At 40.4% G+C, this 18,583-nt stretch overlaps 1 protein-coding gene across 2 annotated transcripts in view; it reads left to right on the top strand.

Moving 5' to 3' along the window:
* The window catches only part of ARHGEF3 (Rho guanine nucleotide exchange factor 3), a 241,651-nt gene that overhangs the window by 123,401 nt on the left and 99,667 nt on the right, over positions 1–18,583 (top strand). The gene's annotated exons all lie outside the window — the stretch shown is intronic.

Here is an 18,583-nt window from a genome sequence, read left to right as displayed (position 1 = left end):
GTTCATGAAAGCACGAGAATGCAACCTATTTTTATTAGTACAGTATTCATTTTACATTCTTACCGATATTGGTTTCGGGCACAAGATTGCTTCCTGCATTGTTTGTAGGAGACAGGTTCACTGAATAGAATTGTGTACAAGACGTGTAGCCTCTGGTTGTTGGGTATTGAGCACTGGAGTTAAGATGCAAGGACGTTTCAATCAAATTTGTCGCTCTATTATAAAAGAAATGCTACATTTATACAGGGGGACAAGATACATTCAATCAAGGGCCCACAATTAGAGGCCCGCCTTTAGACTTCCTAGTAATGGAGGCTGCAAAGGCAATATTTAATGAGACAGATTAAGGGGTAAATGTATCAAGCATTGAGTTTCTAGAGGGTTTGAAAAGTGTAGATGTTGCCTATAGCAACCAATCAGATTCTAGCTGTCATTTTGTAGAATGTACTAAATAAATGATATCTAGAATCTGATTGGTTGCTATAGACAACATCTCCTCTTTTCAAACCCACCAGAAACTCACAGCTTAATAAATTTACCCCTTAGTCTTCATATATATATATTAATTTAAGTTATTTGTTATTGCACACCATTGTCAGGAATAATATAAGCTTACCTTTGGTAATGTCACATCAGACATAGTTACAGCATTAAACAGTGAATGCATACAATAGGCACCTGATCACATACAGCTGATAACTGAGTGTTCTGTGCCAGGCACTTGTATTTATACCCGGGCTGAGTGACATCACAGAGCTGATTATGATACAAGTTAGTCACATGACCAGTCTCAATCTGTAACATTTTATAATTGAGGTGAGGAAAATTACATGTCTGCCTATAACATTTTAATAGGTACTAACTTTTATTGTAGATATTAGTGTTCTCAGCATTGACTATGAAGCTAAATATATTTTTTTCAGGAATTTTGCTACGTGGATGTTCCTCAATGGGAAAATTATTTCAGCTAATACAAATTGTCGAACCTACAGTAATATTTGCTACTTATTTTGCTTCTTGACCAATAATTTAAAATATTCAGCATTATAAATAATATCAAAAGAAAAATGTATTACCATAATGCAACTGTCAAACTCTTTGTGTAATGTTAAAGCTTTTCAGAATATTTTAAAAACCTAATATACAGACCGGTATAACCACGAGGAACCTCTCCTTATAAACCTGACTATGAAACTGGGAGCTGAAAGTCCAGTTATCTGCATAAATAAAATTATGGTTTTAAAAGCCACTTGATCATAATACTAAACCTCCATACCAGCAAGGTAGCCATAGGCCAACATTTCATAGTTGGTTTATGTGCACAAACATTGCTGCTGGTGTGATATAGCGGGTAATTGCCCTCATCCAGCAGTGCATGCCTCAGTGACAGATACACCAAGGGCCTGACAGCCTGCCCTGACTGGAGCATACTGCACATTACAAAACAGCGAAGCTTGTGTGAGAGGAAGGGACTGGAGGGCAGGGGGATGCAGAGGTAGAAGGATTACAGGAGTACAGGAGCTCTAATAACCAGAAGATCCCGGACAGACAGGGGAAATGTTTGAGCTTTGAAGATACATAAGACAAACTGTGCGAAATGAAAACATAGGTACAGATTGTATTAGGGAAACGGACAAGCAGAGGTAATGAAAGGTGCATGAAGCCAGTCTGTGGTAGTGAAACAGAACAAGGAGTCTTGGTTGCCAATGGATTTAGGACTAGATCATGGCAGATGAAGGGGCAAATGGGCAGGTCCAGGGAACAGCTTGAAGCAAAATAAGTTGCCAGAACTGTTTTTTATAAAGGGTTAAATAGATCATTATTAGATTCCTGGTGATGAAGCCTGTATTGGTGAGGTGTAGTGTGCCCGAAACGGGGCGTGGTCATGTAACAGTGGGTGCTCAGCCACATCCAAATGAGGTGTGGCCACCCCCTCCAGGGGCGTGCCTATCGCCTCTGAAGACCTAGGCCTCCCCTAACCCCCCTTCTCTCTAATCTAACATGCAGTCCTGTGCCCACCAGTGGTAGGAGCGCAGCATCCATACGGTATATACCTCCCAACGTTCTGACCTTAGGGACAAAGGTGCCAACGATTAGGACAAGAGGACAATCTCCCAAATTGGAACTGTCCAGCTTATATCAGGACATTTGGGAAGTATGCAGTTTTATTGTAAAAAATTATTTCATTTTAAACCCCAAAAGTTAGAGATTGTATAAATCTCACGGTTATAATAATGTCAGTGATTAATGGCTATTAAATGATATTTGCTTGTTCATACAAATTTAAACTCCAGAGAACTTGACACAACTACATTTATAGAAGAATGAGCTCAGCATTAATTAAAGTTATCTCCTTTCCACCTTTCATTACTGCTTCACTATACCTGTTTACTTACGTATACATACTTTTAGCCTATTTTGCTTTGATCTCTTGGACATATGTAAAATGTACAGGTTACCTGTGTCCAGTTAGTCTGAAACAAGCAAGAGGTTGTGAGAAAGGTCAGAGGTCAAGGCAAGGACTTCCTCATGTCATATATATGTCACATAACTTCCTGGTTATGAATTATCTCCTGATTAAAAGCACAGTAGGGAGTTATATTTATTATTATTGTTTATTTATATAACGCCACTGTGTTACGCAGACCTGTACAGAGAATATTTGTCACTCACATAAGTCACTGCCCCATTGAAGCTTACATTCTAAATTCCCTAACACACAAGTACATAAACACACACACCGACTAGGGTCCATTTTAGTCAGCAGCCCACTAACCCAGCTTTCTCAGCTCCAAGCACCGTTAGGGTATCTATAATTTTTTTCAAGACATCCCTCATCCAGAATAATTACCAACTAGTCCCCCAGCCTTGCTTACCACCGGCCCTCGCCGTAGCACCCCTGTGAGACTGGGGTGCCGCGGCGCACACTGCACTAACCTATCAGTATGCTTTTGGAGTACAATGCCATTTCAATGAAAGGTCCACAATTAGAGGCCCACCATTAGATTTCCTAGTAATGGAGCCTGTAAAGGCAACATTTAATGAAACAGTTTAAGTCTTCATATACTTTGGACAGTTTAAGTTACTTGGTAATGCTGTACATGTCTTTGTCAGGCACAAAATAAGCTTACCTTTGCAATGTGATGTCACATCTAGCAGACATAGTTACAGCAGTGAATGTATATATACAGTGCACACTCGCACACATACAGCTGATAAGGGAGTGTTCTGTGCCAGGCACTACTATTATACCCGGGCTGAGTGACATCACAGCAGCTGACTATGATGTAAGTTAGTCACATGACCAGTCTGGGCACAGCTGTTAGCCCTCAACATGTAACATTTTATAATTGAAGTGAGGTCAATGACATGTCTGCCCAGGACTGGCAGAATAGGGTAAGCTTGGTAAGCGCGGGAGGAGGGCACCATACTAACTGGGGTGGCTGAGCTGTGCCCAGGGCCTGATTAAGGGTTCTGGCCGCCCTAGGCTAATACGGCCGCAGATCCCCTCCCCTTCACCGCCGAATATATAGGTGGATAGGAACACTCCTGAACATGAATGTTCAGGTGTATTCTCCAACATTCAAATTTAGACAGATTGTGCCATTGTCTCTTACCTGTTCTTGCTCTTCTCTCTTGCAACTTTGTTATCCTCTCGGTGGCTTCTGGAAAGTTGGCGCCCTGTTTTGAAAATGCAAAATTTATTAGAATGCAAAATGTTAACAAACCCTGAATGATTAGGCCCTTTAGTTAAAACAAAACACTCCATTATGGCCAGCTAAAAGTACCCCATTGGACAGGCATATATAAGCAATATCTGAATATTTGTGGTCAATCAAACACAAACCTCTACCAGCCACATCCCACTAATATTTAGTATTCTAGTGATTGCTGAGACCACAGAGAGCATCCATGAGACCACCACACAATCATGAGATTATGCCCCCCAAAGCTGCTCTATTTTTTAAATACCCCCTGCAGCCATTTTGTTTAACCACCTCTTTCCCCCCCTGCAGCAATTTTCCTAAACCCCTGCTGCAGCCATTTTCTTTAACCCCCCCCACAGCCATTTTCCTTACCTCCCACCCTGCATCCATCCCCCCTGCAGCTATTTTCCTTACCCCCACTCTGTAGCTATCCCCCCGTCACATCAAAACTCCCCCAGTCACATATATCAGCCCCCCTCCTCTGCCCTCCTTCACACATATCAACCTCTCTCCCTCCCTATAGATATGCATGGCAGTCCCCCCCCTCTCCCTCCCTATAGATATGCATGGCAGTGCCCCCCCTCTCCCTATAGATATGCATGGCAGTGCGCCCCCCTCTCCCTCCCTATAGATATGCATGGCAGTGCCCCACCTCTCCCTCCCTATAGATATGCATGGCAGTGCCCCCCCCTCTCCCTCCCTATAGAAATGCATGGCAGTCTCCCCCCCTATCCCTCCCTATAGATGCCCCCCCTCTCCCTCCCTATAGATATACATGGCAGTGCCCCCCCTCTCCCTCCCTATAGATATGCAGGGCAGTCCCCCCCCTTCACTTACCTGTAGTTGTGTTGGCCAGGAAGTGAAGACGTCCTGCTTCCTGTCTGCTGCACAGCAACAGGCAGCCTAGCGATTGGCTGCCTGTTGCTAACCACTGACCACCAATGTTTTGGATCGTCGAGTCCTCCACCCCCTGCGGCGACCCCCCCTCCCCCTCGCGGGCTCCCCCACCCCAAAAAATTATTGGAAAAAAAAAAAAATGCCCCCCCTCGGAACCCAGCGCCCCAGGCTGCAGCCTGGTCAGCCTAGTGGTTGACCAGGCCCTGCCTGTGCCAAATTTTTTGGGTGCGGAAAACGTGTCCCCTTATATTCTAAATACCTACTCTGAACAGATAAGCAGAGCAGTATGTGGGAGCGCAGTGAAGCCCCAAAGGGGCAGGAATTCCCTATCGTACTACTACATGGATGTTCCTCAAGAGGAAAATAATTTCAGATAATACAAATGTGCAAACTTACAATAATATTTGCTATTTATTTTGCCACTTGACCATTATGGCCAGTAATCAAAATGTTCAGCATTAATAGATCAAAATAACAATATCAAACTCTTTGTGTAATGTTTTGTGTAATGTTTCTTCACATAGAACTTTTACAGAATACTTTAATGACCTAATATACCGACCCTGTATCACCATGAGACGCCTCTCCGTATAAACCTGGCCTAACACTGGTGGGAGCCCAGATATCTGTATGAATAAAATGATGGGTTCTTTAAACACTTGATGAAAATACTAAACCTTCTTACCAGCAAGGCAGCCATATGTCAATTGTAAAGGTTGATTTATGTGCACAAATATAGCAGCATAAACCCCCTTATCCAGCAGTGCGTGCCTCAGTAACGGGTACTCCAAGGGCCTGATTCATTAAGCAGCGTAATTGGCAAAACAGTGCGTATTTTGTGCACAATTACTCTGCGCAAGCCCAGAACCGGACCATACGCCCTAGGACAAAGAAGTGTCCAATTCATCTTCGAGTGCAAAGGTCCCATAATACAGGCTATGATTTCAGGGGGGCAACGTTGAGGGGTCTGGGCATATGCACGTATGTAGTGTACAGTAGAGGCGTGCACATGCAGCAACGTCCAATTCAAGATTTGGGCATCTCAAAGGTAGGTGTTTTTCTGTCGTATCTCTTGCACCAGCTACAGGTCGGGTATACACGCCGAGTGACGACAGTCCCATGTGCATGTCAGAACAAGTGTTTGCAATCAGGAGCAACACTATAAATGCATTTTATGTACAACAGACATTAACAACATCCTAATAAATGTATTTTGTTTTCTGTGCGATCTGCTGGGACTTTAAATTCCACATGTGTATTGGATGTATCCTGCTGTGTCTTGTTTGTCAGAGCAGAGTGTACCTAGACCCAACAAGAGCTGCTTCTTCAGGTCCGCTCCTTGTTGAATACGGACGCACATATGCCGAATTACGTGCGTTTTGAAAATAAAACGCAATTTACGTTCGTTTTGCGTGCCTTAATGAATCATACCCTCCATGTCTAACCAGCTGAGGATACCGCCTCACCTGTCTCCTGCCAAGGTAAAACACAGTGGCGTTGCTGATTGGCTTGCATCGGCCCTGAGTATATTGTGTTAGATATACATATTTATATCATTTAGTCAGTGAAGATGAGTAACGTCATAAGAGATATGGTGAGAATGAGACATTGCATGGAATGTGCAACTTGATCATTCATGTTTTGCAAACTGCCTAAATGATAAGAAGTAATTCACGTGTCCTGTGGCAACAGGACTGCTCTTTCATTTCCATGCCCTGCGGTACATTTAAAAAAGCTTTTCAACTTCATTATTTTACCGACTGTGTCTTTCCCTCTCCCGGAGTAACTGCAAGTTATACTTCTCTAACTGTGGTCCAGCACTGAGCGCTAATCGCTCTGCCAGGCCTGGCTATAAGATACTGTACCGACAGCAACGGAAGTCCACAGGTCTGGGGTTCACGGCACTCTCTTGCCAGCAATATCATAATATATATATTGTAATCAGTTATAGCTCAGCACAGATTGCAGAGAAGCTGCAGCCAGTGATTTCCATCACGTGTGATAAGCCTGACATGTTACAGCAAGGAGACCTGTGTGTTGACACCTTTACTATGCGGTGGTGAGAGAACAATAAGTGAGGTTCCGCTCTAACATTGATATTGTGCCTGTGTTCTACGGTGATCCAACTAGGTGTAGCTCAGTATGAATCCATAACATAAATTGTTCTGTACTTTATTAGGAGAAGGGGGATAGAACAGATGGAATGTTTGAGAAAACCCAGACTATCTGTAAGAAGCGGTGTACAATTCTGCTGGTTGGGGAAACATAATAACATATCCTCTTACATGTAATAAGGACTTCTTTTGTTCTTCTGGATCTCAGGATGTTTTTCTATCCTGTCTCACAAATTATTATTATTACAAAGGTATGAGACGTCAGTCCTACTCGCATTTGTGTCATCCTGATTGTGTGTAATCGAGGCTCAGACACTGGGGATCTGGAAATATCATTAGAAAAATGTTTTTGCAACCAATCATCAATCCTTTGAAATATGACAGATGTCAAAGTTTAACGGGCAGTTGGCTGGGGTTGGGGATAGTGTGTCTGATCCATAGTCTACAATTCAACGCCATCCAGGGAGTCATTTCTATTTCAAAGTGAAACGATTCTATGTCATTATTTATATTACAGTTTTACAGAGCTCTGCTTGTGGAGTTTAACAATACTCCTATGACTGAGAGATGCCTTGTTCATATCAGTTGCTTAGTACTGCCATCATGATTCATGGTAATATGACAACTAGAGGCTCTGTTGTATTGACGTCTGTTTAGCTTTACAGCTCACAACCTGTCTTTTTCGGCCAAACTAGTACATTTCAAAAAGTTTAAGCCTATCATGTTTTATGGTTATATGTATTATTTAAGCCCAGCAAGTAGATTCTGCACTCATTAAGCTTTTTGGTTTCAACCAGATAAATAAAGTGAGTTAAAGTCTTATCTTTTCGGGCAAACATTTTTATTGAATTGCTTTTTTATGTAATATCAAACAAGCACAAGTCAGATGTGTAACATTTTTGTCTAACCTGTTCTTTTTTTTCTTAATATTTATATCATCATTATCAGCTATTTATATAGCGCCACTGATTCCTCGGCGCTGTACAGAGAACTCGCTCACATCAGTCCCTGTCCCATTGGAGCTTACAGTCTAAGTTCTTTAACATACAGAGAGAGAGAGACACTAGGGTCAATTTTGATAGCAGCCAATTAACTTACTAGTATGTTTTTGGAGTGTGGGAGGAAACCCACGCAAACACGGGGAAAACATACAAACTCCACACAGATAAGGCCATGGTCGGGAATCAAACTCATGTGCTGTGAGGCAGAAGTACTAACCACTAAGCCACTGTGCAGCCTATATACACAGTATGGGCCTGATTCATTAAGGAAAGTAAACCAATAAAAATGGGTAACTTTGCACCTTGGCAAAACCATGTGGCATTGGAGGTAAATTTAAAATATGATGACAGATTTATAGTTGGGGTAGGGCATGTCCTAGATCAGCTTTAAATTTCAGTGCACAAATAAACTATCATGTATTTGTGTGCTACAAGAAAAAACAGCCAGTATTTAACTTATGTGCAAAATGATAAACTAATTTGCACCCCTTGAATTTTAACATGGTTTTATCCAGGAGGAAACATACTTAATTTTTTGCCTTACTTTCCTTAATGAATCAGGCCTTAAATGTTTATATTTAGAATTTTTTCTTTCTTTGTGTCAAATGTAGAGATACATACATTCGTACAATAGAACAATGGATCCAAAACTGTATGCACAGACCAACATTCAGTCGTAACAAAATGGTAAAAGATAGCAGAAACACTGTGGCTCAGTGGTTAGCATTCTCTCTCACAGCTCTGGGGTCATGAGTTCAATTCCTGATGTTGGCCTTATCTGTGAGTTTGTATGTTCTCCCAGTGCTTCTGGGGGTTTTCTCCAGGTGCCCCGGTTTCCTCACACCGATAGATTAATTGGCTGCTGATAAAAATGAACCCTAGTTTGTGTGTGTTAGGGAATTTAGACTGTAAGCTCCAATGGGGCAAGGACTGATGTTATTGACAAATATTCTCTGTACAGCGCTGCGGAATTGGCGCTATATAAATAAATGATGATAACAGGAACAATAAAAATACAACAAAGGAATGAAGATGACCCGTTCTTAGGAATACGATAAAAAAAAATAGGTAATAGGGTGGACGGGAAAATTAAGCAGCTTAATTTTAATAAAAATAAAATACTTGTAGCCAACTGCATCATAATTAAAATTCATATTATTATTATTATTATAAATTTAGTTCCCATGGCTGGACAAGTTCCTTTATAAAAGGTAACCCATTTCCTATTTTCTCCTGGACTGAAAAAAATATATATAGGAAAGCCCTACAAACTAAGATCATTGTGGCAAATGAATTCTCATTCAAATTAAATAAATATTACAGGGAAAGTATAATTGTTATAAGGGCAGACACAAATTCAGTTTTGTTTACAGCTAAAGCCAGCCACACATGCATTTGTTTTTTTGCTGTTGAGTGAACAATAATTTCTGCATCTCATCAATATACAATTGAGGCCAAAAGACTAATGATTGCTTCACACGCACTACGTTATTGATCTGACAGAGCAGAAAAACATTTGCAGCGCATCCACAAAGTAGATCACTTGTATGGTAATTAGAATTTAGTGGTACAATTGCAATACAGACTCTTCAATCGCTTTCAATCTGATCCTTTGAAGGTTTTGTGCTCTTTGCTTTTATGTCCCTGGCAATGTTATGTGCCAGGACTTCTGTACAGCCACTTACACCACGGCTGCTCATGACAACAGTATGTATCCATTCATGCTGGTGGGCACCACCTCTGACACTAGCTTAGTGATTGACCTGCCCTGGCAGTGCCATAAGTTCTGTATAAAATAATATCAATATCTTTCATACATGTTTACTGGAAGGGTCTAAATAATAAACTACAAGTTACCTGTTGGATGGAAATACCTTCTTCATTAGCTCCACTAACTAATTGGAACCAGGGCCGGATTAAAACAATGTAGGCCCATGGGCTAAGTGTATTGTGAGGTCCCCAATCCTCCCTTGCAGTCAATTCACCCCATCCCCCACCGCCGCAGCCCAAAGGGGGACGCCCCCAACCTTATTGTGGGCCTTTGTTATGAAAAAAAAAACGATTATAGAACACTGCCCACTAATAGTCTTTGTTAGGACCCCCCCAGGTGCCCGAGGCCCCTGGGCTATAGCCCAGACAGCCCATTACGTTAATCCGGCTCTGAGTGGAACGCACAGTTTGCTGCAGCAGGCGTTACTTAGGGATTACAGGGTGCAATAACTTACTAGACAACTTTGTAGCCTGTTGCCTAGAAATCATGTCACATCCTCCTCCAAGGAGGACCTGGTTTGCAATACGTGTTTTGTGTCACCCTTTCTTGATACACTGTAATACCTGTGGGATAAAATTCCTGATTATTGCACAGGTCATAATGACTAATGCTAATTTAACTGAATTTCCTAAACATGCACATCAGTATAGCTATAGAATCACAAACATACCATCCTAAGCTTTCTGCCGAGGGGCTAACTGGGCCGCACTTTCTTTCATTCTTTACATTCTCTCCAGTTTCTGTTTCCGATACCTATTAAAATGGACTGAAGACGGCTCAAGACCCTAGATCCAAATGTAGTTTATTGTGTCCTGCGTCATGGTTTACTGACATACTGCAGTGTCTGAAACTGTACAGCAGACAGCACAATACAGTGTTTTGGGGGGAGCTTTTAGAAGAATTAGCCGCGTATGTTGTGACATTTCATCCTGTGGGGAAATATGCCATTTTTAAGGAGGTGACAAAAGAAAGTGATTTTAATGAAAGCGTTTATCAGCATTCTTTCGTTTGCAGTCTGAGCCATCTGCGACATAACACAACAGCAGCGTGCCTGTGAGATGTGTGACATTCAGCACAATGCATTCTTCACACCTATAAGGTTTCCTTGTTTCTCCAGAGACAATGTTTCTCTGATCATCCACAAATGTAAGTGAAACCCGTGGGATGCCGTTTGTGTACAAAGTTATTCTATATAGTCGGTAAACTTCTACTTCCACCAATCGCTTAACAGTGTTCCAGTAGTTAGTGGCTCATAAAAAGGTTGTGATTCATGAACCTAGACTGTTGCATCCTCTCAATACTATTTACTCATTCTGGGAGGACGCTGCTGACTTTGGGCCTGATTCATTAAGGAAAGTAAGGTAAAAAAATGAGTAAGTTTTCTCCTGGACAAAACCATGTTGCAATGAAAGGGGTGCAAATAAGTTTATTATTTTACACATAAGGAAAATACTGTCTGTTTTTTCATGTAGCACACAAATACTTGAGAGCTTATTTGTACACTGAGATTTAACATTGATCTAGGACATACCCTACCCCAACTATAAATCTGCCATCACATTTAAATTTACCTCCCCCTCCAATGCAACATGGTTTTACCTTAGTTGCTCACTTTTGCTTAACTTTCCTTAATGAATCAGGCCCTTTGTATATAAGACAGGTTAAGTTCTCCTGGGTCTTTTTTGCCCCCATGTTACACCTGAATTGTCTCCAGTATTACACCATAATTGCCCACATGATACACCAGCTTTGCCTATCTTGGTGTCCCTAGATACAGACAGTCCAAGTAAAGTTAAAAGCAGTAGCAGAAATGTTCTTCCAACACTACCTGGCGAAGCCATGGTAATACAATAAGGTTTTCTGCTTACGCCATGGTACAATCTAGAAATACTGGCAGGCAGAACTCCTCTCTAGCTCTCTACTGGAGACATATTTTAAATACGTCTATTTTTGTTCCTATCATCATCATCATCATTTATTTATATAGCGCCACTGATTCCGGAGCGCTGTACAAAGAACTCACTCACATCAGTCCCTGCCCCATTGGAGCTTACAGTCTAAATTCCCTGACATACACACAGACACACAGAGTGTGAGAGAGAGACTAGAGTCAATTTTATTTTATTTATTTTTTTATAGCAGCCAATTATCCTTTTATTAAGGATCCTTTTATAAGTGTTAGACAAAAAGTTAAAACTGGAACAACAGTGCATTCAAATATGTTTATTTGTACTGGATTGGATAAACAGGCACTTTACAGTTTATTGTTATAACCTCATTATATGTTATTGTTACAAATGTTATATTTTTTTAATATATTTATACATGTTGTATAGTTGTAATGTTGTAATCTTCTAATAAGAACAACATGGTGACTCACTGGTTAGCTGCCTCACAGCACTGGGGTCTTGAGTTTGATTCTCAATCAATGCCTTATCTCTGTGGAGTTTGCATATTATGTCCATGTTTGTGTGGGTTTCCTCCGGGTGCTCTGATTTCCTTCCCTAGCATGGTGGCTTAGTAGTTAGCTCTTCTGCTTCACAGCACTGGGGTCATGAGTTTGATTCCCGACCGTGACCTTATCTGTGTGGAGTTTGTATGTTCTCCCCACATTTGCGTGGGTTTCTTCCGGGTGCTCCGATTTCCTCTCACACTCCAAAAACATACTGGTAGGTTAATTGGCTGTTGTTAAATTGACCCTAGTCTCTCTCTATGTGTTAGGGAATTTAGACTGTAAGCTCCAATGGGGCAGAGACTGATATGAGTGAGTTCTCTGTACAGCGCTGCAGAATTAGTGGCGCTATATAAATAGCTGATGATGATGGTATGATAAAGTTTCTGTTTATTTGTTGTATGATAAGCAATAAATAAAGAATAAAAACATTGTATACAATGTGGCCTTTTATGCTCAAATATTGGAATTGACTTCAAACCTGTTCACATTGCTTGAACTTAGAATATTTAAGTTTACCTAAAGTTCAAAAATGTATTGCACATTTAGAACCACTTTGAAATAAATCTGAGCATCTTCAGTCTCTTCACTTTTTCCCGCCTCCTGTAGGTTCAGTATGTTTCCTCAGCTTTATCTTCTAAAAAGTAAACATCCTAGTAGTAAATTTCATAATCAGACTTTGTTTGCAGTCTGTAGGTTGGATCTGTAATATCTTAACTACTGCGCCCAAAACAGTTTGTCAATTAGTGCACTTCATCACTGGTATAACGTCTAGTAACTACAAATCAGTGCTAGTCAATGGGCAGCCCTCGTCCAGTGGTGCTACCTCCAAACCTTACACTTTTTCTAGTGCTTTTAACGTCAAGGTGACCCTCCCCGTGTAAGGCTCTTGTTTTTTAAAACAAGACGAAAAATAAAGATTATAAACCGTTTTACAATCATCGAAAGGTGGACATAAGGGTATAGATGCCAGCCACAAATATAAAATAATGTTCTATATTTTTGGTTCTTTTTTATGCTCCCAATTTGCTGGAGAAGATAAAAAGATAAACATCAGGGAGTGGAGATTGTGCATTTTCCGTTCATGATTTAGCATAAGTCAAGGAACCTATAGTATTATTGGATTTATGGATTTTAAGTTGCATGCAGCGTAAGATACTCACAGCTCTAAACATAGATGCTTCCTCACTTGATGGGACAATCGGCAATCATCATCATTAAAACCAGAACTTGCACCAGGTTTATGTAGGTGCAAAATATAAATATTTTACGATACGTGTAACTCAGAATAAGACATATTTCAAAGGGGTGGGGTTTACAATCGTATTCACCGCCTTACTGTACTGCACTTGCACATTAAGTTCCCCCTGATCTGTCTCTTCCAAGCTCAAAGGGCTGCAACTGCAATATATATGCAACACTTAATATGAACATAAGTTCTACAAATGTGCAGCGTGTAAAATTTGCACCAAGACACTTTATGATCAGCAAAGGCACTTAATTGTAGCTTTGAAACAGATCCAGAGTCATTTAGCAAAGGCAATATTACTTTGTGATGATTTATGCAGGTCACATATGTTAGCCAATTGCCCAGTATCGCTGTCTACTTTGCCCATTCAACGAGCAAAACGTCGGATAATAAAGAGTTCAGCTGATTATTGGGCATGTTGAAAAATGGGGTTGGCTAGCTCTCCGATTTTTCTGTGTGGCTAAGTGGTCTGGAATTGTGTGACAGTGATTGTGTTGCTCACCCCATCAAGCCGAGTATTCCTGTGCATGACTTTTAAGACACCAAAGTGGTTTTATTTAAAGTTGACTTACAGTCGAATATGCTTGGGATTGTATGGGTTAAGTTCATGGCATCAAAGAGAGAAAGGTTCAAGTGTGCTGGTAAAATGAACAGTTGGCAGTCATCTATCAGAAAACAAATCTTATCAGTTTATATTCTGCCTTTTTGTTTATAGTGCAGCGCATATATTGGTTAAGAACTTGGCAGGTGAGACCAGTACAATAAAATGAGAATACTCAGGGGAACACATAACTGACTGGTGCTGAAAGGAGCAGATCTTGTGATTTGGCTCAGACCTTTGGAAATGAAGCAGAACAAAACCAGGAAAGGTATTTATAGTGACTCCGCATTCTTGGTTACATTTCACTGTATTCATTTTTATTCCCTAATACGAAAAATAGACTTTACAGAAAAGGCCAAAATAAATGACAGAGCACATTCCTTCTCTAACATCTGTGGGGCTTTGTAGCTTTTATTTAATTCATCTTGGAAATATGTGTCCGTTTTTCTTGCTGCACAGACGACCTCCCGATAACCAGGTCAGTAAACAATTTGGCCACACATGCTCAGCCAACTTGCAACACAATAGCCAGAGCGCACCACACAGCAAACTAAGTGATGACCCTATGCCTGTGTCAATGGGCAGTCAGTTTTCCACTGTACTACATCAAATACAATTCTGTGCAATCAGATTTTTCGTCTGGTAAGATCAACCCACACACAGTGCAGTGCATGGTCATTTTGTTAGAATAACGCTAATTGACCAACCAGAACATGTATGTTAAGTGTGCAGAAAAGATCTGAAAAAAGGCAAAAAGCTTAAATGATAAAGCATAGCATGACAGTTATGCTTACTGTGACATCACTGGTTTTGTGAATATATCCAGCAGTCTACAGTCTGTACAGAGCATTTATTTGACCTAGGATGGGTCTATCCAAACGGCTTTTTGTTGTTGTCCCCCCCTTCCCTGATATCGGCAGTAGACTGTTATATTTTTTAACATTATTGGACCCCCTGGTACATAGTTATAACATATATGCCGCCTGTTCATACACATCCTTGGGCTGCACGGACATAGTACATTAGCTTTGACTTTACACTGCACCAAAGTAACACCTGATTGAGAAGCAAAAACCTTCTATGTATTGTGTTCTTTCTTTTTCAAGTTTGAGTTCTTTACCTAGCAGAAAAGCAAATAGGAAATGTATTAATAAGGATAAACTGGTTCCCAAAAGTGATCCGCAGACATAATTGTGGTCCTAGCTGAAAAAAGCACTGTGCTGATATAAAACGCAGATTTAGTTAGGGTATAAATACATTAATTAATTCCAGCATATTATTTTGCTCAGTAATACACAGACTTTATCTATAACAATGCTCCAAAGTGGCTTTACCTTTTCTTTAAAGAGGTTCTCACAAGCATTACGTAGTGAAAGAGCAAACTGTAGTTTATTTCTTTATAAAGACTCGTATGAGAGTACTTCAGCTGAATACCAAGTATATAGCTACTTTTATAGTTGAAGCTGCCAGGTACTGACAATGAGAGGCGGCAGCCGGCAACTTCTTATCTGTGAAGCTGTGAGCTGCTGCTCCTCCATGTTGGTAATGGGCTGGGAGAGTGGCGCTGAGCTATGATGTCACAGCCTGGCGCCACAATCATGCAGCTCCTCCCCCTGCTCAACACAAAGTAAGAAGGGGGCAGGGCAGCATCTATGGGATGCAGAGGGTTGATGGAAAAGAAGGGGGGGGGGGCCCAAGGGGGCACCACTGGCCTTAGAACTAGGCATTATGAAGGAATAAACCTAAAGTATCCCTACATGCTCATTGGTCCAACACTCCTCCATTATTGTTACTGGTAAAATTAGTTGGGTGGACACAATAATAAAAATAAAAAAATACACCAAAAAAATGAAATGTCATATTTTGCACCAGTTCTGGGCCCTGACATGTACACTGCATTAAAAAGAGTTCACATTAAAAGAATGTTCTTTTCAATGAGAATGTTTTTAAATAACTTGAGGATTTTTTTTTACTGAAGCCAAACAGTCCTCCAACTATTTAATTTGGTCACAGGGGGCACTGTTCCACTGAAATCTATATCCATCCATCCATTTATCTACTTACCCTACCTATGTCCATCCATTCTTCCATCCATCTATCCTTCTTAGTGACACTTTATTGTTCCTTTCTCACTACATTCCTGGGGATAAATGTATCAAGCTGAGAGTTTTATGGTGGGTTTGAAAAGTGGAGATGTTACCTATAGCAACCAATCAGATTCTAGCTGTCATTTTGTAGAATGTACAAAATAAATGATAACTAGAATCTGATTGGTTTTTCAAATCAGCCGAAAAACTCTCAACTTGATACATTTACCCCCTGGTGTCTTTGGAAGCTGAGTGGAATATTCATATTTGGCTAAAATTCAAGGTCTGAAACCTTGATAGAAGTCACTTTCTCTTGCAAAGTTATTGATGTTTTTTTTTTTTTTTCATTGCAAGGACATATGTTTTGACAAGAGAATTACACAGTGAGCTGAACGCTTTTGATTTAAAGGAGCCTTTCATTAAAACATTGCACGTTTGATCTGATGTTCCTGGGTCTAGGGAGGCTTGGTTGAACAGTAATGATTTGTTCTTCAGGCAAACTAAATATGAAAATCATTATTTTACTGGACATATATCTTCTGCCATTTGTCTACTGAGCTGGTCACTGGGGGGCACTGTTGCTGTCCACGGACAGGGATATTTTTCCCCCTTGGCAGAATACACAGCCTGACAGCTCTGTCTCATGTACTTTCTGCCTTTCACTATATATTAAAAAAAGCGCTTATTTTTTTTTATATTATTTTTGGCCTCTGTTGCATAAATATTCTCGATTCTTTGTACAATAAGCTGTTCTGAGTTACTTCAGCATTAATATCTCCTATATGTAAAACAGCTATGTAGTGTTGCGGAACGTGATTATCTATAGGGGATTTAAGGGTTAAAAAAGGAACATTTCGGGGTCTGCAGAGGATTTTTCGCTCCTCAAAACAGCTTGACGGTCAGATGTTCTCAGAGTTGGTAGAAACAAGGCCTGGACCTGTCCTGTCAATGGAACGGGTTTTGCACCTTCAAGACCTACTTTATAGAGCAGGGCGCATTTCTAAGCTCATTTCCACCAAAATAATGAAAACATTCATATACACAACAGTGTCACGTAATAAAGATGTACCCTGATTCCCAGGATTCATTGCATACATAATACAGAATTTTGATGCCAATGGTCTTCCACACATAATATAATATGGTGAAGAATTATAATGCACAGTTTTTACAAATGATTGTGTTTTTGACAAACTAGTGTTTTCTTTTGCAAAAATTATTGTCACTACAACACAATAGTTTTATAAGAAAATACATTGCATGTCTCCTAGATGAGACATGCGATGCACGTTTGAAGTCTGGATTGTCCCCTTTAAAATATGGTTCAGTGGTATGCTAATTTAAACACCTAGACAATATATTTCTCTTGAGAAACAATTAGAAACCATCTGTACTGTGAGATGGAATGTCTGCCACAGCATGAGTTAGCGTGATACAACATGTCTAGTGTGCTGGTTCTGTTGTAAACACAAATGTCAATTTAGTGTATTTAGGGGCATATTCAATTAGCTTTTAGATTCGCGGTAACGCGCCGGAACAGCCGCGAAACGTAATACACGGTACCGCAATAACGTGGATTTTCGTTCGCAGCCCATAGGGTTGCGAACGAAAATCCGCGTTAATGCGGTACCGTAATACCCGCAAGAACGCGCACTTTTCGCGGCAACGCGCGTTACCGCGAATCAAAAAGCTAATTGAATATGCCCCCTAGAGTCTATAAAATAATTCCAGATAAGTGTGATATAAAGCAGTTTAGTTCTTTCTTATACTGTTTCCATATGCAAATTTGTCACAAAACTACAAATGAAAACTATAAGGCTCATTTAATTGACATTATTATCATCCATTTTTTATAATAAAAATAAATAAATCATTTTTTGCAAAGCCATAATCATTTACAGTTGGTGGAGCATTATCTATACACGTTTTTCTTGATGACATCAGAACTCACTGTTTATACAGACATTATGTACAGGTGTTTATAATATATAGAGACCTCACTTGTGTCTTATAACAAACCAAATCGTATTTGGTGGTGGGTTTTAAACCGCCACACATCACCGGTGGCTCAGTGCTCAAAACCTCCACATTTACTGTAGGGCAGTTTGAGACTGGGATGTTAAATTCTTATCTTTCCGTAGCCGTGGAGCGCGGGCCGTGGTGGGTTGTTGTGGTGTGGATTTGCGGCTTTTGTCGTAGTGATGTGCTCCAGGTTCGCGGAATCGGATGGTGTTTGTAGTGTCGAGCTAGGGTTGTTGTCCCAGATGAAGTGTCGGTGCGGGATAGAGGAGAGAATGTAGATGGTTAGAGAGTCATATAAAGGAATGAAAAGTATGAGTATAGAACGATATAAAATAAAATAAAGGGTATGTAATGGAAAGGGTGAGGAGGGAATAAGGTGCCGTTAACTGAGATAGAGGTGTGGGTAAAGTGGAGAGTGAAAAATTGTTTTAGGTGGATATGCAGAGTGTGATGGTGTGGGAAAGAGTAAGGCTAGAGGTCAATATAGATAGCGGTATAATAAATATATATATATAACGGTAAAATAAAAGTGGGGATATGATGGTGGTGCAAGTGGAGATGGGGGTGCAGAGGTAAATGAGTATAGGTGAAATTTCCAGGAGAAGGGTGTAATGGAGACACAGTAGATTCACAGTAGAGCTGTATATTGGAGATGTAGCAAAAAATAGTACCAAGAGAATAA

This window comes from Mixophyes fleayi, chromosome 8, assembly GCF_038048845.1.
Source record: "Mixophyes fleayi isolate aMixFle1 chromosome 8, aMixFle1.hap1, whole genome shotgun sequence".
Taxonomy (NCBI): domain Eukaryota; kingdom Metazoa; phylum Chordata; class Amphibia; order Anura; family Limnodynastidae; genus Mixophyes; species Mixophyes fleayi.
The sequence above is the reverse complement of the archived record's forward strand: the minus strand, read 5'-3'. Positions and strand labels throughout refer to the sequence as shown.